This window comes from Amblyomma maculatum, chromosome 10 (genome assembly GCF_055883805.1).
Source record: "Amblyomma maculatum isolate TAMU_Amacu chromosome 10, ASM5588380v1, whole genome shotgun sequence".
Taxonomy (NCBI): Eukaryota; Metazoa; Arthropoda; class Arachnida; order Ixodida; family Ixodidae; genus Amblyomma; species Amblyomma maculatum.
In genome coordinates, this window is record NC_139353.1 from 49,304,019 (window position 1) to 49,324,761 (window position 20,743).

The following is a 20,743-nucleotide window of genomic DNA, read 5'->3' on the forward strand; positions in this document are numbered from 1 at the left end:
CACAACACCTACGGTTTAAAACACAGCATTTATCGGTGGCTCACCCGTACCATAGCCCAAGCATTTATCTGTCATGACAAGAACAGTGTATTGCGCATTTGTGATCGTTGTGTCAGTTAAGTTTACCTCACTGTATGCACAATGCCGGTTGGGAAGTGCCATTTTTACATGACGCGTTCCTTGTCGTGGCTAAAACATTCTTGTTGTGGTCGAGAAAGCGCTGCTGCGTGTCGTGGTTTGTTTTTTGATGACATATGCTATTGGGCGCGTAGAGTAGGCTCTTTGTATTACCTTCGTCCCACAGGCAGCAGCACATACTCTTACGTATTCTGTGTTGTGTTTACATTTCTTAACAGCCTATCACTCAAGGCTGCTGATGCACAGAAATTCCGCGTGGGCTGTACGTGCAACTTTTTCGCCTTACTTGCGTGTAACCGTTGAGGGATGCTTTTCTGTTCTTCTCACGGGTGATGTACAAGAAAAACACGTAGCGGGTACGCACAATTTTTACTATTCTTCGTCACACTATGCAATTTGTTTTACCATACTTTCGTTCTTGCTATTTTTGTACAGGGTAGTAAACCGGTTGCTTTTAGGGGTAACCTCCCTGCCTTTTCACCTCCTCCTCCTCCTCCTCCTCCTCCTCCTCCTCCTCCTGTAATATGATACATTTTATAAACAGTGTGATCGATTATTAGCTCTGTGCAACTCAATATGTAAACAAGAAAAATGTAACATAAACAAACACACAATATCATCGTGGACTAGCCAATGACAATCAGGAAGTGTGACAAATACTGTGGCTTTCCTTTCCTATAAAGAAGCCGTTGATCTTTAGGAGTATGTTGTGCTTTCTGTTCCCCAAAACATCCAACTACTCAAAGTGTAACCTTGCGAATCATGTTGATGTCGCACCACAATATCAGGGCCTTTTAAACTTTGAGCTGAGGAGAGAATATAAGGGGTGGAGCATGGGATTAATTACTTGGGTCACATATTATTGCGCCATCGCACAATTTAAACAGTCATGACATCAATCGATGGATTCAAGAACGAGGAGCAACCGCGCCTCGACTTAGAGCAAGCCATGGGCGCCAGTGGCGATGATGTAGGGTGCCTCGATGTTGCCCGCGTGCCACCCCATCGAGGCGCCCTAGTGATGATGCTGCGCCTCGATGCCAAATAAATCAGGCTATACAAATTCGCAGTGGCTTAGCTCAGCTATTCCAGGATATACATAGCAAAATACGCGTTATACTGGCTGAGTTTGTTGTGGCCATTCATACTTAGCAATGAGAGACAGCTTAATTTATGTCATAGGGGGCACTTTGAACCTCTAAAGTGTGACGAGGCGAAAGCCTGGTTGGTCTTGTCTTGGGTTTAACGTCCCAAAGTGACTCAGGACTACTGTGCCGGAGTTCCCGGGTTCGAACCCGACCGCGGCGGCTGCGTTTCGATGGAGGCGAAACGGAGTGGCGTCCGTGTGCTGTGCGATGTCAGCGCACGTTAAAGATCCCCAGGTGGTCGAAATTACTCCGTAGCCCTCCACTACGGCTCCTCTTTCTCTCTTTCCACTTTCATTCCCACCTCCCTCCCTTCCCTTACGGCGCGGTTCGGGTGTCCACAGAGCAAGTGTGACAGTTACTGCGTCTTTCCCTTCCTGTGAACCAATTTAACTTAACTGAGAGACGCCGTAGTGAAGGACTCCGTAAATTTCGACCACCTATGGTTCTTTAACTTGCACTGACATCGCACAGCACACGGGCGCCTAGCTTTTCGCCTCCACCGAAAAGCGGCTGCCGAGGCCGGGATTCCATCCCGCGTCCTTGGGCACAGTAGTCGGGCGCCCTAACCACTGCGCCACCCCGGCCAGGCGAAAGCGTTTGTTGCGCAGTGGTCTGAAGACCATCACTACGGCACCCCTTCTCTCTATCTTCAATCCCACGTTCCTCCTTTTCCCTGCGACTCGGTTAAAGTGTCCGCAGAGAATTGTGACAGATACTGCGCCTTTTCTTTCCTGTAGGTGGTGGTAGGGGTAAAAATATTTTATTAAAAATGTTCCGGAGGTTGTAGCGGTGGTTGTAGTCCTCAGTCCGGAACCCCATTGGCGTAGGCTTCTGTCCTCGCTCTTTCGATGAGTTCTTTTTGACCCCTTGAGTCCGAGCTGGGCCCCGCCGGGGTGGTGCAGTGGTAAGACGCCCGACTACTGTGCCGGAGTACCCGGGTTCGAACCCGACCTCGGCGGCTGCGTTTCGATTGAGGCGAAACGAAGAGGCGTCCGTGGGCTGTGCGATGTCAGCGCACGTTAAAGATTCCCAGGTGGTCGAAATTACTCCGTAGCCCTCCACTCCGGCTCCTCTTTCTCTCTTTCCACTTTCACTGCCACCTTCCTCCCTTCCCCTACGGCGCGGTTGCGGTGTCCACAGAAAACAAGTGAGACAGTTACCGCGCATTTCCCTTCCTATAAATAAATCAGAAAATCAGACGCGTCCGAGCTGGTCAGAGCTTCCTCCCACTCCTCCTGCGTTGACTAGTTATTAATAGTGAGAGTCTGATTTCGCTGGCAGGCCCACACCATATGGTACAGGTCCGCCTTCTTCCCGCAGAATTTGCATTGTGAGTCAAATGACTCTATTGCGTGCAGTCTTCGTGGGTTGTTAAAAGTGTGGGTCTGTAGCTTGCGAAGGTGTACCTCCTCCCCTTTGTCTAGTCTATTTGCCGGTGGAGGGTACACCCGGCGAGATAATCTTAAGTGCTGATTTCAGTGTAGGTTAGCAATGAGGTAGGAGGTTCCACGAGATCCGTATTGGGTGCCCGTATTTTCTTGCCGGGTTTGGGGACAGAGTGTACATTGGCTGTTTTCCATGCCTGCGGAATGGTGCCGATGCGCCAGCATTCGTTAACGTAATCCGTAAGCTGCTGCAGTGCCTCCATGCCGAGGTTGGTTAGAAGTCCAACCGTAATTTTGTCTTGCCCCGGGGCTGTACCTCGGCGCATATCTGCTAGTGCTGCTATGATTTCTTCTAAAGTAAAGTATTTATCTAGGTCTTCGTTCGGTTCCCCCCGGTATTCTGGATTTGAAGGTTCTGCGTCTCTCGAAGTGCAGATATAGCGACGCGTGAGTTCATCCACGAGTTCGTCACCTGTTCCTTGAAAATTGTGTAAGGCTTGATGCAAACTTCTAGGTTGTTCACTCTTCAATTTCGGTGGATCAATTAGGCATCAGAGAAAGTTCCACGTACTCTTGCTGTCTAGGCGACCTTTGAGGGATTCGCACCTGTTTAGCCAATTGGTGCGAGCGAGGTCCCATGCATATTGGTCCGCTTGAATAGCTAGCTTCGCTATACGAATTCTGAGCTTTCGATTGTGGCTTTGTTTCTTCCACCGTTTTATGAGAATATGTCTAGCTTCCCAAAGGTGTAGGAGATGGTTGTCAACAGCTGGGTGGTCCTGCGTGATGAAAAGGGTTTTGGTGAGGTTTTCTTTAAGGTCGAGAATGGATGCCGCCCACTTTTCGTAACTAGTTATTTGTTCCGATGTAACTAATTTAGTGTCCCTCCTGAATTTCTCCCAGTCTGTCACTCCGGCTTGCCCACGGGGTTTGCTGTGCTTGTTGCTTTCAAAGATGGTCTGCAGCACGTAGTGATCGCTGCCTAAGGTCTCTCCCGTATTAAGCGGCTCATAGTTGCGGGCGTTGCGGACGACCGTGAGGTCGGGGGTGGTATCCCGAGTTATGCTGGTACCGACTAGACTCGGATGCTGCGAGTCAGTAAGCAAGGTAAGTGCCATGTCAGCGATGACGGAAGCTATTTTCCTGCATTTAGTGTCTTCCTTTGGATATCTCCATAATTGCCTAGAAGCGTTAAAGTCGCCGGCTGTAGCTAGGGGAGCTGTATGAGCTTCTCTTAGTGTTTTGATAGAGATAGCGTCAAAGGCTACGCGGCGCTGTTTGGAGCGACTATATATATTGAGTATATAGGTGCTCTTGCTGATGCCTGCTCCACTGAGTGTGCTTCGGTATGCTGTGTGGTGCGGCGTTCAAGGAAGCGCCAAATGAATGGCGCCGCACGGACGCCTGGATCGAACGCCCGGCGGGATCAGCTTCGTATATGCGGGAATCGCCTGGTGACGTTATCAGCAGTCGCGACGTCATGATTGCATGTCACGTCCGATAACGTTACCACATAACTAATGCCTAATTAGTACTAGGTAGTGACTAGTTAGCCATTATTTGCACTGTTTAGTGACTAACTTCCCATCTGTACTACACCATTGATGTAGCTCGGCAGATGTGATGCAGGAGTGGTGCGACCACGGCTCGGCCACCGCCACAGCGAGAAAATGGCCAACATACGTAGCTCTCGCTCTAAAAGTTCTGCTAAACGTAACCATACTGTGACGACTGCCATATTTGCCTGTACTTAACCTCTGCCAATTTTGCTAGTCGAGATCATTTCGAAGAGATGCATTTTATACCACGGCAATGTGTAGTGGGGTTGATTGAGCTATATAGGACTGTAGAAACGCTTAAAAGACGAAGACGCAAAACGACGGCCACATTGGCGCATTACATGCCCGCCTTTCCATGTATTTTATATGTATGCTTGCGTTTTCACGAGCCTATATAATACTTCTAAAAAAGCGCATTTCTCATCTGCGGTTTGAACAGCTTCATGACACGTGAGGGCTCAAAATGCAAAGGAAGGAAGATTTAGCTGCCTTTAGCTGGCTGAAGAAATGGCAGAACACAATAAGCTTTGGCGTTAGGTGGGGCCATACTCGCCACCTTCCCTCGAGATCAGAGGGGGGGGGGAAGGGGGGGGGGCTGAATCAAAGTGCGGTAGCAGAGCACTGTTGCCATATCATTTTGCGCCCCGCCGAGGTGGTGCAATGGTGAGACGCCCGACTACTGTGCCGGAGTACCCGAGTTCGAACCCGTCCTCGGCGCCTGCGTTTCGATGGAGGCGAAACGAAGAGGCATCTGTGTGCTGTGCGATGTCAGCGCACGTTAAAAATTCCCAGGTGGTCGAACTCACTCCGTAGCCCTCCACTACGGCTCCTCTTTCTTTATTTATTTCCCCTTTCACTCCCACCTTCCTTCTTTCCCTTACGGTGCGGTTCAGGTATCCACTGAAACAAGTGTGACAGATACTGTGCCTTTCCCTTCCAGTAAACAATTATTAAATAATATATTTTTTTAGCGTTAACTCCATTGCCCGAGGTTGAGTTTTGCGTGGCTCCTGGAGGGCCGTGCTGCGCAAGCGCGAGGAGCAGCGCCTCCACACGGGCTGGCGCGCCAGAGCCGCGCGCTCCGCCACCGCCGCGTGCGGGTGGTGGTAACAACTTTTATTGCCACGAAATGAAAGGAATTATTTCGGGCTGGGGCGAGTCTAGGGTGGCCTCCAGTCGGGAGCGACCTCTTGAGCTCGCGTGATGAGGGCCAGTTGCGTAGTTTTCCTTGGGCTGGCCAACAGCTTGTCCCATTCCTCCGCTGAGGGAGCTGGCAAGAGTGTCTTTGGAGGGGGATTGCTGGCGCATTCCCACAGTATATGGTCTTGAGTGGCCTGCGTCCCGTCACCGCAGTGCCGGCATGCAGGGTTGAATTCTCCGTTTGTAATTAACGATAGTCGGTAGGGGCTAAGAATGGCCTTTGTTTGTAGGCGTCTGAGTGTCGTGGCTTGCGCCCGGTCGAGGTCGGGGTGAGGGGCGGGGTACGTGCATCTTAGCTCGCGATAAAAGTTTGTTACCTCCGCGTATGTGCGCGGTGCCTCCACAGGCGCGTCCGTTCCCGATAGATCTCCCGTCTCCCGGTTGGTTAAGCCTCGGGCTAGACGGTCGACCCCTTCGTTTCCGGAGTTACCCGCGTGAGCCGGAACCCATACGAGATTGATGTTGTGATTGAGAGATCGGTTGCGCAGAATTCGCGCCGCGAGTACGCTTACAGAATTTTTGGCGAAATTTTGAACGGCGCTTCTTGAGTCGCTTAGAATAGTTTTGGTGTGGGGATCCGCGATGGCCAGTGCGATAGCTACTTCCTCTGCCTCGCATATGGAGCTAGCATGAAATGTTATAGCGTTAATGAAGGTTGACTTTGGAGTGGCCATACATGCCACGTATGCTCCGTTTTTGATGTGCTGAGCTGCATCCACGTACACTGCTTGTGGATCGTCCTCGTACTGTTTCTCAAGGGTCTGTGCCCTTGTCTTCCTGCGGGCATCATGTCTACCTGGTAGCATGTTTTTGGCTATTGGTTTAACAACTAGTCTACTAGTTATGTCAGCCGATAAATGGGATGTTGCGCACACCTCCTCAGTGGGGTGGATGTGGAGCTTGTCGAGAATTACGCGTCCCGCAAGGCTGCGTGACAGGCGGGTCACTTGTGCTGTCTTATGGGCTTCAATTAGTTCAGATAGTGTGTTAAAAATTCCTAACTGCAGTAGTCGATCTGAGTTAGCGTATACTGGTAAGCTAAGGGCCGCTTTGTATGCTGTTCTAATTATGCTATTAAGTGCATGTTCGTCCCTACGACGCAGATGATAGTACGGGCAAGCGTACATGATTCTGCTTATCATAAAGGCTTGGATAATCCTGCACAGGTCGGCTTCTCTCATACCCCTGCGACGTGTGGCAATGCGTCTCACCAGCCCACCTATCTGGTGCGCCGTGACGCGTAGCCGGCGTGTAGCTTCTGTGTTCTGCGTATTATTCTGAATCAACATTCCGAGAACTCTGATCGTGGCTACCGGGGGTATCGGATGGTTGTCAATGTGTAACTGGATAGGTTCTCGAGAATCTGGCTTTACCTGTGAAGCTTGTTTGTTCCTTATAACTAATAGTTCTGATTTAGCCGGTGAACAGGTAAGGCCGTTTTCCTGCACATAAGACTGTACCGTGTCGATAGCTCGTTGTAATGAATCTGTAATATCTCCATCGGAGCCAGAATTGGTCCATATGGTGATGTCGTCGGCGTATATGGAATGATGTATGTGTGGGATATCATCTAACAGATGCGGGAGGCCGCTCATAACGATGTTGAAGAGAAAAGGTGAAAGTACGGCGCCTTGCGGAGTTCCTCTCGTCCCTAGTGTAATTTTGTCGCTAACTTTGTCAACGAAATGGAGCGTAGCCGTACGCGCATTCAGAAAGGCAGCGATGTAGTCGTATGTCCGTTTGCCTACGTGTAACTGTGAGAGGTGATTGAGGATGGAAGCGTGTGACACATTGTCGAAGGCCTTACTCACATCGAGTCCCAGGATGGTTCGCGTGGCTCTTATGCGATTTGTATCTAGAATGTCTTGTTGAATTTGCCACATAATGTCCTGAGTCGAAAGACCTGCTCGAAACCCAATCATGGACGGGGGAAACGTGCCTTCCGCATCGGTGTGCATAAGAAGCCTGTTTAAGACAACGTGTTCCATTACCTTCCCGAGACATGACGTTAGCGAGATTGGGCGGAGGTTCCCCATCTCGAGTCTTTTGCCCGGTTTAGGTATGAAAATAATTTTAGCGTGCTTCCATTCCTCAGGGACGCTGCCCTCTGTCCAGTACCTGTTGAAGAGGTCCGTAAGAGCCTCTACTGACTGGTCTTCTAAATTGCGCAACATCTTATTGGTGATGCAATCTTCCCCCGGTGCCGAGGTGGTGTTAATTTTGTTAAGAGCAGCCCTAATCTCTGCTACGGTAAAGACGCTATCCATGCGAGGATTATCCAATCCTGAGTACCCATCTGGCGTGGGTATATCCTGGGAGGTGTTAATGTATTTATCTTTTAAAGTGGTCATGAGCTCTTCGTCGGTGCCTTGGAAAGATTGCGAGATCCTATGTAGGTTCTTGTGGGAATCTGCCTTAGTTCTCGTAGGGTCCAGTAAATGTCTAAGTAAAAACCACGTGTTCTTGTTGCCCAGTTGCCCATTAAGGCGGTCGCAAGTCTGATGCCACTGTTCTCGGCTAAGTTCCCACGAGTAAGCCTCGATTTCCTTTTCAAGCCGGGTTAGCCGAATTTTTAAACGTCGGTTATGCTTATTTTTACGCCATCGAGCATGGATACTTCCTTGTGCTTCAATCATGTGCACTAGCTTAGCGTCCGGACTGGGGCTGCTGTCCTCAAGGGCAACAGTTTTTGAAGTGTTTGCGGCGTCTTGCAACAGACGCTCCGTCCATTGTCTTAAATCTACTATACTTTCCGCTGGCCTTTGCGAGCGGACATATCTAAAGGCGTCCCAGTTCGTGTGCTTCACTTCCTGGCGACGCATTTTGCAATGCGTAGCTCGGAAAGTGGTACATAGTACATAGTGGTCGCTTCCTATGTTTGTATTTAGGTTTTCCCATCTCGCATCGGGGATATTTCTGGCAAAGGTAAGGTCAGGGCACGTATCCCTGGTTACACTGTTACCAATGCGCGTAGGTTTATCAGGGTCGACGAGTAAGGTATGCCCTAGCGCCTGGGCTGTCTCCCATAATTTAGTTCCCTTTCTACTGTTAACTGAGTAGCCCCATTCTGCATGGGGTGCGTTAAAGTCTCCAACAGTCAGCAACATTCCATTATGAGCGGCTACATGCGCCTTACGGAAGAGTGTGGCTATTTTCGTGCTGTTGTCTTTAGGTGGACTATATACGTTTAGAATGTAAAGGGGAGATTCTGTTCGTTTGTTCGGCAGGATTTGTATAAATGTATGAGAGACCTCCGGTATTTCCAAATCTAATTGGTTTGCAGTTAGATTACGGTGTACAAGTGTAGCTGTGATCGGCCGGCACTCAGCCGACACTTTCTCATTGTATGCTGTATACCCTGCAAGCTTTACTTCTGTATTCGTCTCTTGAAGTGCTATGACTACCGGCCTGTTTGTTTGGGCCAAAACTGCATATTCCAGAGCCTTGCGCTTGGCTCGGAATCCCCTGCAGTTCCATTGCCACACTATAACAGGTGTACTAGCCATCGCGTATCGGGTAAGGTTCCGCTCGCGCGGGTTGCAATACGCTGGGTCGGAGAATGCTGCTGGGGGACGGACGCGCCGAAGCACCGTCAGCTGGGCGTGAGAATGCTGTGTTGGCGGGAGGCAAAGAGCCTGCATTTGGCGTTGGAGATATCAGATTGCTAGGGGATGCTAGTGCGTTAACCCTGGTTGTAAGCGTGTCGAGTTTAGCTAGGACAGTTTCGAAAGTAGTCGGAAACTTTTCCATTGTGTCAGTTACTTTGTTAAGCTGTGGTATTAATTTCTGGATAGTTTCCTCCACCTTGGCTAGTCTTTGGTCTATTTTTGCAAATCTCTCTTCATAATTACTCTCTAAGTCATCTGTATCTGGCCGAGGTACCGAAGGTGCCTTTCGTTTGTTACGGCGGTTTTGATCTACTTCCATGTCCTCATTGCGGCTGACTTCAAGGCGAGCGCAAGCCACAGACGACTGTTCATTTTTTGATTGCGCATTTGCAGTTTCTAGCTGTTTGATTTTTGCGTTAGACTGAGCTAACTGTTGTTGCAGTTGTCGGACTAACTCTGCCAGCTCCCTTACCTGTGGGTCGGGTGCTCGGCGTTGCTTGTCTGTAAGTGGAGTCTTTCATGCCAAATGTTTGGCAGGTCTTCCTTCTTCTCCGGAGTTGGAGTTGATCCGCGAGCTGCGTCTCTGGGACGATGACCTGCTCCTATCTCTGCTCCCACTGCGTCCACGTAGAGGGGGAAAAGAGTCATCTCTTGGTTCCTGCAGCTGAAGTGGTGGACTTGTGGCGAGGTCAGTTGGGGGACTGCTGCTTTGCAGTGGCGGGAAGGATTCATCCCTTGGAGGTGGTTGTTGGTGGCCGCGTTCTCGGGGACGGGACTGGCGGCCGCTTGGCGAACTGTCTGGGTCAGTGGCAGTGTCCGTGGGGGACTGTGAAGATTTGCGCCTGTGGCTAGACACGAAGCGGTATTTGCAGCTTCTGCTGCCTGTTGGATGTGAGCCTTTGCATACGATGCACATGGCTTGGCAGGTAGGTGGTTGGCCGGCTGGTGGGGAGTCGTGAGCGACGCCGCAGCGGCGGCATGTAGGTATTCGTGGTTGGGGGCACACGTCCGCTCGGTGACCCAGCTTGCGACAGTTGAAGCACGCCTCCGGACGAGGCTTCAAAGGGAAAACTTCGAAAGTAAACCCCAAGTACCGCACGTATCGGGGCAGCTCGGTGTTGGCGAACGTAACGACGAAGTGCTGCGTCTTGCCCATACGACGCGCAGCAACGATGGGGAGATCGGGATTTCGAGCGCGGAGCTCAGCCAGGATCTCGGCATCGTTTTCGTAACTGTAGGCTCGGTACAAAATCCCCCGTACGGAATTGTCCGGGGCTGGGGCGTAGGCGGCAACCGGGACTACTGTCTTGTCGATGGTGATGGTGCCGATCTTGGCGTAAGACACTGCACGGGCATTGTCAGGCGTGCTCACTGTGATGGTGTTGTTAGTGGGGTGTATGCGGACTTGGTCGGCAGTAACCGCTAGGCGGTGGTCGACGTTGGCGGCTGCGTAGATAGCAAGTGCAAGTCGTGCGGGGCCTACGGTGTGAAGGTTCAGCGTGCCCTGTGGACGGAGGACGATCTTGAGGTGTTCCGAGGGCAGGCGGGGCAGAGGACGCTTTTTGGTCAAAGGTGGAGGGCGTCCGCGTGTTCGCGGATTCGGTACAGTCGATGTCGTGGCTGGCGTCTGGGCCTCGGCAGGTTGTTTCTTGGGCGGAGATGGTCTTCGGTACCGGCGTTGCATCTCGAATGCCGTCCATGAGCCATCGGATAACTCCGCGGCGGTAATGTCGGTGCCTTCCACAGTGTAAGGCATAGTCAAGGCGGTGTTGGGCTTGGCGGGACGCGACGTCGCCACCGCCGCTGCGCGCGAACGCGCCGATGTCGTGAGGCAGCGATAGGCTTAGCTGTCGCAGCTGTTGCGGCTAAAAATATTTGGTCGAAAAATCATCAAACTGCTTGCCTTGGTCTGGAAATCAGCACACCGGGTCCGGAGCGATAGACGAACGTCCAGAGCAAAGTTGGTGAACGCAAGTGGCAAGAAATACGAAATTTTGCTGTGAAATCACGGAGCTCATGTGAGATGCGTCCGCTCGCTCCACGATCCTCTGCCTAACCCCGCCGCGTGCGCACCTTGCCGGTCTGCGCGTTCCAGAGGAGTGACGCCGCGGCAAATGTCAGCCGCAAATATTGCTTCATTTCGACTTTTAAAAAAGCAGGTCTTAATACTTCTGGCAGCCTATATTAAAAATATGCATCACTATAGCTTCTACGTCTGATGCAGAAAACAATTGAAGCCGCCTGTCTCACACTCAGACATCCGTGAATTCCCCGACAATAAAAAAGTATCATACTAGTGTGGAAATCCAATGAACCACATGGTACCATAACCACCAGAGACCTATCGGAAGAGCAGCGGGAGATTCAGATTTGATGCAACAGCCTGGATTACCAGCGTAGTCTCAGCTCAACCGAACCAAGGAGGTGGCTCGGATCCACGGCTTCTTGAACTGTGGAGGGTGCCCAAATGGGGCGGATATTTCACAACTATTCTCAATAAAAGTTTCTCTCTCTCTCTCTCTCTCTCTCTCTCTCTCTCTCTCTCTCTCTCTCTAATTTATTGACACAAACTGCTTCCCGTAAGGCTGAATACAACGTAGTGGCCGAACGACGACGACGAATGCACGCAATCGCTGTTTTCTTAGCAGGGAAATCACCCCAGGAGCATGGAAGTGAAAACATTCATTGCTGTGAGACAGCGTAGCGGGACATCATCATCATCATCAGCCTGACTATACCCACTGCAGGGCCAAGGCCTCTCCCATATTTCTCCACTTAACCCAGTTCTGTGATATCTGCATCCACTTCATCCCTGCGAACTTCTTAACCTCATCCGCCAACCTAACTTTCTGCCGCCCCCTGCTACGCTTTCCTTCCCTTGGAATCCAGTTTGTTGCCCTAAGTGACCATCGGTTGTCCTTCCTTCGCACTACATGTCCTGCCCATGCCCATTTCTTCTTAATTTCCACTAGAATGTCAGTAACTTGAGTTATTTCTCTGGCCCACTCTGCACGCTTCCTATCTCCTAATGTTACCTCTACCATATTTAGTTCCATAGCCCTCTGAGTTGTCCTCAACTTAAGTAGAACCCTCTTGGTTAGCCTACACGTTTCAGCCCCACAGGCAAGATGCAACTATTGTATGCTTTCCTCTTGAGCGATACCGGTAAGCTGCTAGTCCTAATCTGCGAGTGCTTACCAAATGCGCTCCATCTTAATCTTATTCCGCAGCGGGACACGCACACAGAAAAAATATACAATACATAATAGATTAATGAAGCCGCCACTGATACAAGCCCATACAAGCATCTCCGGTGAAAAAAAGGAATGGGAATATATAGAAAACATGAGAAACCGAGCGTGAAGCACGCATACACATTGGTAGTCGTGCAATATCAAAAACATGACTAATATAAGCGGAATTGATTTGTTTGCCCCAAAATTGAGAAACAGGCCTGTCTACGCAAATGTATGGGCTGCTCAACAAATGCAATTTATCTCTAATTAAAGTAAGCTAGTTAATTTACATTACCCCTCTGGTACTGGGGCATTACAGATTGGGAGTGGTAAATGCACAAAAAATGAAGAAAATAATTTTGGTACATGAATATCAAATAGCTCCTGAATGTACAATGTTCTGCGGCAAGGTGGGTTCAGTCACGTGAGGTTCGCGGCTGGAATGATTGAGAGAAACAAATGCAATTTATCTCTAAATAATGTAAGCTAGTTAATTTACATTATCCCTCTGGTACTGAGGCATTACAGATGGGGAGTGGTAAATACACGAAGAAAATAAATTTGGTGCATGAATATCAAATAGCTCCTGACTGTACAATGTTCTGCGGGAAGGTGGTTCCAGTCACGTGAGGTTCGCGGCTGGAATGATTGAGAGAAGCATTTTTGTTTCATGGCATCATTTCGACGTTTTGTTGATGATCAATTCGGTGGGATGCATAAATTGTATGAAGGAGGAGGTGATTATGAAGAGCAGGTTGATGGTACAACTTGTGGAACAGCGTGATGCGGAAAACGTTTCTACGCGATGTCAGTTATGGGAGGCGGAGATTTTTCCTCATGGCAGATATACGGCTGTTCGGTTGTAGTTAGCAAGGATAAAACGTACAAAGTTATTTTGGACCATATCGAGATTTCAATTTAGTTCACATAAGTAGGGTCCCATATCGGTCAGGCATACTCGATTTTGGATCCTGTTTATGTTTTGTATAGCAACAGTTACAAGTGAGTAGGTATTTGATCGACGAAACTGATTGCAATGAAATGTTATCGATGAAATAGTGAGGGGAGGAGGAAATGTTTCTGGAGACCCGAATGAATTTCCATATGTCATTATTTGGAGCAGTGGAAGGCCATTGTGCACAGTGAGGACCCTGACCAACAACGAGGACGGGTTCGCAGGGCCCACGCTGCGGCGCAGGCCACTGGGCTGCCGGAATAGGCGGACCACCCACAACTCCGAGAACTCCCATGCACTCAATAAAGTTTTCAATCAATCAATCAATAGCTGCATTAGTCATTCCTTGCACCAGTCACATACAGCAGTGAGGTCTGACTGAAGTAATATAACGTTGTTAGCGCTGTTTATCACTCATGTAATCATTACTGATAATCGCGAATGTAAATTAACAGCAGTAGAGGTCCAAGAATGGAACCTTTTGGAACCCCGGAACACACCTTTGTAAAATTGGAGTTATAATCTTTAACAAAAACAAATTGGGAGCGATTAAGTAGTAAACATTATTCCATTAAAACAAGTTACAATCAATGTTCAGTGTTCATAGTTTGTGAGATAGTAATTTGTAACATACATTGTCGAAATTAAAAACAAGATCAAATAATATGCAGTCGGCTTGTGATGAGAGGTCATGCATATAATGCAAAGCATCTGTAAGTAATATTAACTACGTTTCACAGGAGTAAGATTTTCGAAAATTGCGTAGCACTGATGTAAAAAATGTGTTCGATTCAAGAAAATTAACAAGGTTAGTGAATATTATACGTTCGAGCATTTTGCAACAATAACTGGTAAGAGATATAGGACGATATTTATTAAGGATGCTTTAGGGGGGAAGGGGGGGGGGGGGAGAGATGGCAGATTCCTAGACTGCAACCACCGTTCCTATTTCCCAATCAATGTGGGATGTGTGCACGGGTGGCTACCGCGCCGCCACGTACACACAGCCCACATTGATTGTAAAATAGGAATTGTGGTTTCAGCCTACAAATCTGTCCCCCCCTCCCCCCTTAGGCATCCTATAATAATTATCGTCCAATATCTCTTACCAGTGTAGTCGCCGCCAGCGACTCCTGTTTTTCGGCCCGGTTCCTAGCGCTTCCACGTCGACGATGGAACCTTGTCTGTCAATGTGTGCGGCGTGCAGTTTTAGCGGAGTAAGGGCGCCGCCTTCTGGCGCCCCGCCGAAGGCCTCGCGATCTCACGCCATGGCTTGAGAGATGATGCGACGGGGAAGGACGACTCACTTCGCATTTATACAAGCTAAATTGGCTGTAATTTTTTAGACGGTCGATGTTGATCATTCGTGGCGTCTGCGCAGCTTCTCCCACTTAAAACGGACGGCATACAAACCACCGAATTATGTAATTTTATTCAAAATTTTACGCTTTTAACTATTACTCTTTTACAATTCGCTCTCCATCCAGTGCTAAAATATGAGCGATGATGACAGTGGTGACCTTGAAATGGAGGTAGATGTAATCCAATAAAAGCTTTCCGAGTTCAACAAGCGCAAACATAGTTTGTCTAGCGTAAGCTCTGCTTTGCATGGTTTGGCAATGCCTAAGCGAGTCTAGGTATAATAGGCGCATCAGTAGCTATCCAACGATATACTGCACAATGTTTTACATTTGGATGCTAATAAATTGCACTATATATTAGCTGTAATTATTTACCTAAACTCGCAAACTATACTTGCACACGCTAGTAGCTATCCAATGATATACCACATTATATATCTTAGAGTGATTATTTATAAAACTAACTGTCAGAATAAGCTTGTTCCCCTGAGTTGATGTCCGACAATATATCACAAGATTCACTAATTACATTTGCGTGCTTAACTGATTTAGTTGTTTGGTGGTGCCCAAAACGACTCAGGCTATAAAAGACAGTGTAGTGCAGGGCTTCATAAATTGGGGCTACCTAATATTGTTTAATATGCACTGACATTACACAGACACAGGCGTATTGATGTTCGCCTCGATCGGGAAGCAGTTTCCGCGGCCGGGCTTTCGATCATGCATCTTTGGGCACAGCAGTCCTAACCACTGCATCACAGCGGCGGAACACATGCTTAGTTACGCTGCAGGTTTGCTCAAATACCTTGTCACTAACCTTGTCACTTTCAACCATTTTGTATATTTCCATACAACACTAACTATGCCGTTATACATCCAACACACTTGGCTTAGCGGAGTGCTACAGAAACTAAATCTGATTTGACCCCTACCTCATCGGTCTCGTTTCTGCCTCTATTGACGATCCTGCGAACCTGCATCGCGTACCAGCGTGCTGCCTTTTTTAACGGCAGCGCGAGCCTGGCATCGATAACAACGTATACAGCAGACAACACAGGTCTTCTGCCCGGACGACACATGTTGTTCATAGATTTCGAATTGTTTTCACTGAATATACTTCTCGAACACTTCTGATGGGGTGGAACCATCGTTGCAAAAATGGAAGTCGTCGTTCGGCGTCAGCCGCATGTTCGCTCTCTAAGCTTGGAGAATGTTTGAAACAAGCGAGAACAACAAATCGCCTTAGGATTCGAGTCAAACCTAAGTACGTAAATTATATCGACAACCCTCGCCTATTGCCTCTATATTACTTACTGTAGGGACATATTTGGCCCTGATGCGTTACGGTGTAGCTTTCGGCTACAGACATGTGCGAGCTTCATACTTTTATGTCTTCGGCATGGGACTATGCGTTTACATATTTGCGTCAAAGTCAAACAGCTGGAATAACACTGTAAGGAAAGTAACACTATGGCGTCGAAGTGAAGGACAAAATTCTATCGAACGCGAGCCTTCATTCTTATAAATAGCACGTAGTTGCCGCAAGCTACATTTCAATAGTGTCGCTCTGTAACGAAAATATGAAAAGCAAGCATAACAATGAACTGCTCGAGATCAAAATGTGCCACGTATGAAAAATACGTGGATTGGGTGACGCCCTCCGCACCGGTTTGCTCCTTCATCACTACTAAACACTGAGACGCTGTCTTATAAAACTGGGAACCCAGCTCCTTTCTAACCCACGTCAGTGAATTATGAGCGCAATATTTCATTCAAGGGCTATATTCGACTTCGTATTTTTGCATCACTAGCTTTATAGAGTGATTACCCCTTTTAGAACAATGAGTCTTTCTTGCTGCTTTCAGGTATTGTGCCGCTCCTTATTGACGTTTTTATTTATTGACTACTTAACTGTGGTGCACGTCTGAAAAAAATAGCATGAGGTGCTCCTGTGTGGTCCGTAAGACAAAACGAAGTGGCTTTAAAACAGCAAGGCAGTTTTTCTAGTGACGGATGACGGAATTGAAGATGCGGGTTTATCAAAATGTGTCATTATTTTTCTACGCATCGGAATAATTTTATCTTTCAACAGCGTCGACAGGAGGTGATGAAGTAAAAAAACATTTTCCTCGGAACATGAGAACAGTGGCTGCATAGCGAAGAACTTAGCTCACAAAGAGGTTCACGCGCAATGCTTCTGCTAGCCGAGAGCTGAAGATAATACTTATCAAAAAACGCCATATTTCATCCCCGATAGAAAAATCTACAGACTTGTATTTTCATATAAGCAACATTTATCAATGTTGCCGAACCCTTATGCACACATCTACGCTAGGCGCTTATAAAACCGAAAAAGAGGTGCAGTGATGAAGTGGGCTTATGCAGTGTACTTTAACTCCGTTGCCTATTTTGCTCTATCTTATAGTCGTTTGTGGCAAGCCATGCTATCGGGTGAAGTCCTACAACTGCAACTTCCTATTGATACTGCTTAGGGACCCCGAGGGAAATAATTCTCAGTAAAATTTGTGAGTAAGCAACGACATTGACTTCGATGAAATTGGTTTGTTTGGTTTGGGAATTTCAACGTCTCAAAGGGACTCGGACTCTGGGGAAGCGTAGTGTAGGATTCCGGAAATTTCGTCCTCCCTAACTTATTTACGTGCACCGACATACACATTTTTGTCTCCATAAAAACCAGTTCTCGCGGCTGAGAATCCATCGCCCATCCTTCAGCAGAAAATTAAAGTGCCCTAGCCACTTGGCCTCCGCGGCGGCGCATCTTCGATGAAGTCTTGCAACGCTCAATTTCCAAATTTCTCAAGATCTGAAGACGTGCTGCTGCTTGAACCGACCGCGAACACGGATGCATGTTATAGATACACAGATGGCAGTCATCGTCATGGGAAATCAACTCAGTACACAATAAAGACGACATTTTTCTTGACTCTCCCAGATGAATGCGTGATACTTATCTTATCTAATCTTACTTAACATCCTTCTTTTTATTTTTCTGGTAATTTGAAGTTACGAATTACTGGAAAATGAAACGCTCTGCAGTGGGATACAACTCTGAAGAGAGCGGCAGATGCTCGGCCTTGACGTGCAGCCTACTATCACTTCATTTTTTAGCTGGCGAGTGCCATTCAATTCAGGCTGAATAATGCAATGTTCTAAGCTTAGCGCAATTGCTTTTTTTTCTTAATGTATTCTCACAGAACCTGACATAAAGGTCTCAAACATGGCCGTGCATGATATCTTGGGGCTGCAAAATAGTAGCTAATAAAACAGAACCTAACTGCGCTATCGCAAAGGCCATGCAGCCCTATCTCCATCGGGTATAACTTGCAGTCTCTCGCGTTGCACATGCGTTGCATATCTTCGTCCTTTTCAATTTTCGTCCGTGTGCAGGAGACTCTATTACCCGCTTTAATTGCCCTTATTTTATAGTGGGATAGCATTGATACCATGACCCATCGATTTCGTCGATCTGTATCTATAGCCTACTTTGCCTGGAAAACCGATCCTCAAACCAAAGATGAAATGAAACCTGAAGTGGTACCGCTCCCGATTTGCACTTACATAACCATACTGAACAATCCATACTTTTCCTTCTCCGCCCTAGCGACACTTGTGGCGACAGATGCACCATGAGCTGAGAAACCTTAGTTGTCCTCACAAGGAAACAGTTTTGAAGATAACGCTGTACCGTGTCATCTTTTCTCATGCATCATCAAGTGACGCGTGCTGATGAACAATCGAAAAGTGGCTGAACCAAACTTCCGCCCTTAAAGACGTCAGTGACAGCCGCTTACTTCTGGAGAGTGCATCTACAGCAGGAAGGAGAGAGACAGAGAAGCCTTCTAACGAAAAACGGAAAACCTAGCCGGTATTGACAACGCCTTGGCATACTATTCAGCATAATAAACGGAATTGTGCATAGAAACGCGGAATGAGAGAGGCATTTGCATTTAATGCTACAGCAGCGCCAGTTCCCCGCCCACCACTTGCGGTGGTCAAATCGCTCGCGGTCCTCTCCTCCCGCCCGCCTTTCCTGCAACGAGTAAACGACTGTGTGTCTTTATATTTCAATTGTATATTTCAATTGCATCGTACCTTGTGAACTAACGAATTACCTAATATACAATCAAGTGGCGTACTGTTCTGCGACAATTTCGAGTTGACTTTTCCCTTAAACATGAACAAAAAATCTGCTTGCACTGCAGCAGTGGTATAACATTGTCACAACGAAGTCTGTCATCTCGCTATGAAAAGTTGAGCAAAGGGAAGTGACCTTGGATCGACACCCCCCTATCATGACAAGCATTGGCTGACGCGTCGCTTCAGCTAGGCACCTAGCTGTACCACTGTATCGCTCGATACGAACAGAACCCAGTGAGAGCAGACAAATGGAAAGCATAGAAACAGACGTGCTGCTAATGCGCCCGGAGTGCCTTGAAAAATTACTCCAATACATCGCAAGACAATGGGATCGGAATGTGATCACGGAAGTGGGGGAGACTTCGTCTTTCTCAGCTCCCTCGAAGTATACGGAGATATAAATGAACTATCCCGTCGAGTAAGTTCGAAGACGAAGTTTCGGCACCTTGCCGCGACCACTGAACGAGAGTACAAAAGTTCTAGTTGCGACGCAGCGCCTGCCCACGCGTTTTGGTTAAGAAGGAGGAGGTCTTGTTCGAGTCCAGGCGGTCTATAATGAGAATTTATTTATTGGCGTTCCTCGATATATGGCAATTAACGGTACCTAATTATCCCTAATTACTTGCAGCGTCGAGTGGCGGGGGACGTCGCGAAGACGTTTACAGTGCGTAGCGTTAAAGCCTAGGAGGTGCTCGAAGTGCATTGCACCGCGTAATTTGCAGCCGAGCTCCCGAACAAAGATTGGCCTCTGCCCGGAAGGTTGCAATGCACAACGTTAGGCGCCGTGCTTATATCTCTTGCACTGTCGCAACAACCAAGAGCACATTATGGAAAATAAAGGCAGAGCACGGAGAAAGTGGAAATGCATTCTCAGTGAATTTCGTGGCGTGCTAGCCCTCGCAGTCAAGCAAGAGAAAACGAGAAGTCCCAATAAATGAGCTCCTCGCACATGCCAAACTGCCATGGGCACATGTTTAGCGCGGACAGCGTATGGTTTGTAATGCCTAGCCTTACCTTCCTTCCTTACCTTTGCTGCAGGTTGAATTATTTATTACATGGTATTTCAGGCATGCTTAGTCTTCGTGCTAGCTTTGTTACCGACGCCATACAGTATATATCTGCGGACGCGGTCACAAGTCGGCCATGTTTCTGCCCTTAACTTTCTTTTTCTTACTTATTTTCTTTTTCTTTTTTGCGTGATCTTATATCTACCGCATTCGGTTTTGAAGCTTCCGGGGATAAACTCCTGAACGAAATTTGTGTACGTATTTGTCTGTAGCGGCTGCGGAGATAAAATATATTTCTGTTTCAATCAATAAGGGACTCATCCTGTAGCCCTCTGACGTGCTTAACGATTGGAAGATTTTCATAACAGCAGTTTTCACTACCACTACTCAGCATGCTAGACAAAATTGTTGAAATCTAGTTAATTTTTTAAATGCTTTTAGACATTTTGCAATAATGTACTGACTCACTAGGATGCAACCTAGCCCAGCTATATAGAGCTACAAGGAAAACGATAAAGTTTCACTTCGTAGTTCCTAGTTAAACAAAGGAGAAGGATGAAGATGAGGTGGAAAGGTAGGGAGGTTAACCCGTGAAAGAAACCGGTTTGCTACCCTGCACTGGGGGAAAGGGGCGAGGGGATATAAAATTTGTAAGAGAGGGATGTTGTGACATTAGTACAGTCACATCTCAGACATGTCACATCACAGTCATATCACGTAACGTAAGAGAAAATCATAGCGTTTCGATTAGGCCTGAGCTTTTCATAAAGCGGAGCAGTGCCTGGGAGACCTTCACCGCAGACGATCGCCGTGGCCAGGGACCTAAAATCCTAGTTTCAGTCAGTGGGCGTCCATCTAGACGCTCAAGCGCACGGCATAGACAGTCTTTCCTCACTGTGTATAGGGCACTCACAAAGAATGTGGCCTATAGTCTCGTCTCACCCACAGTTTGTACATACAGGGCTGTTTGCCATACCTATCATAAAAG

The 20,743-nt window shown here is 47.8% G+C and overlaps 1 long non-coding RNA gene across 1 annotated transcript in view; it reads left to right on the top strand.

Annotated features, from left to right (window-relative positions):
* Positions 1-13,990: 13,990 nt before the first annotated feature.
* The window catches only part of LOC146176344 (uncharacterized), a 46,326-nt gene continuing 39,573 nt past the window's right edge, over positions 13,991-20,743 (top strand). The window contains exon 1 of the long non-coding RNA XR_014701283.1: positions 13,991-14,037. This is a non-coding gene — a long non-coding RNA (uncharacterized LOC146176344). The remainder of the gene's footprint in view (positions 14,038-20,743) is intronic.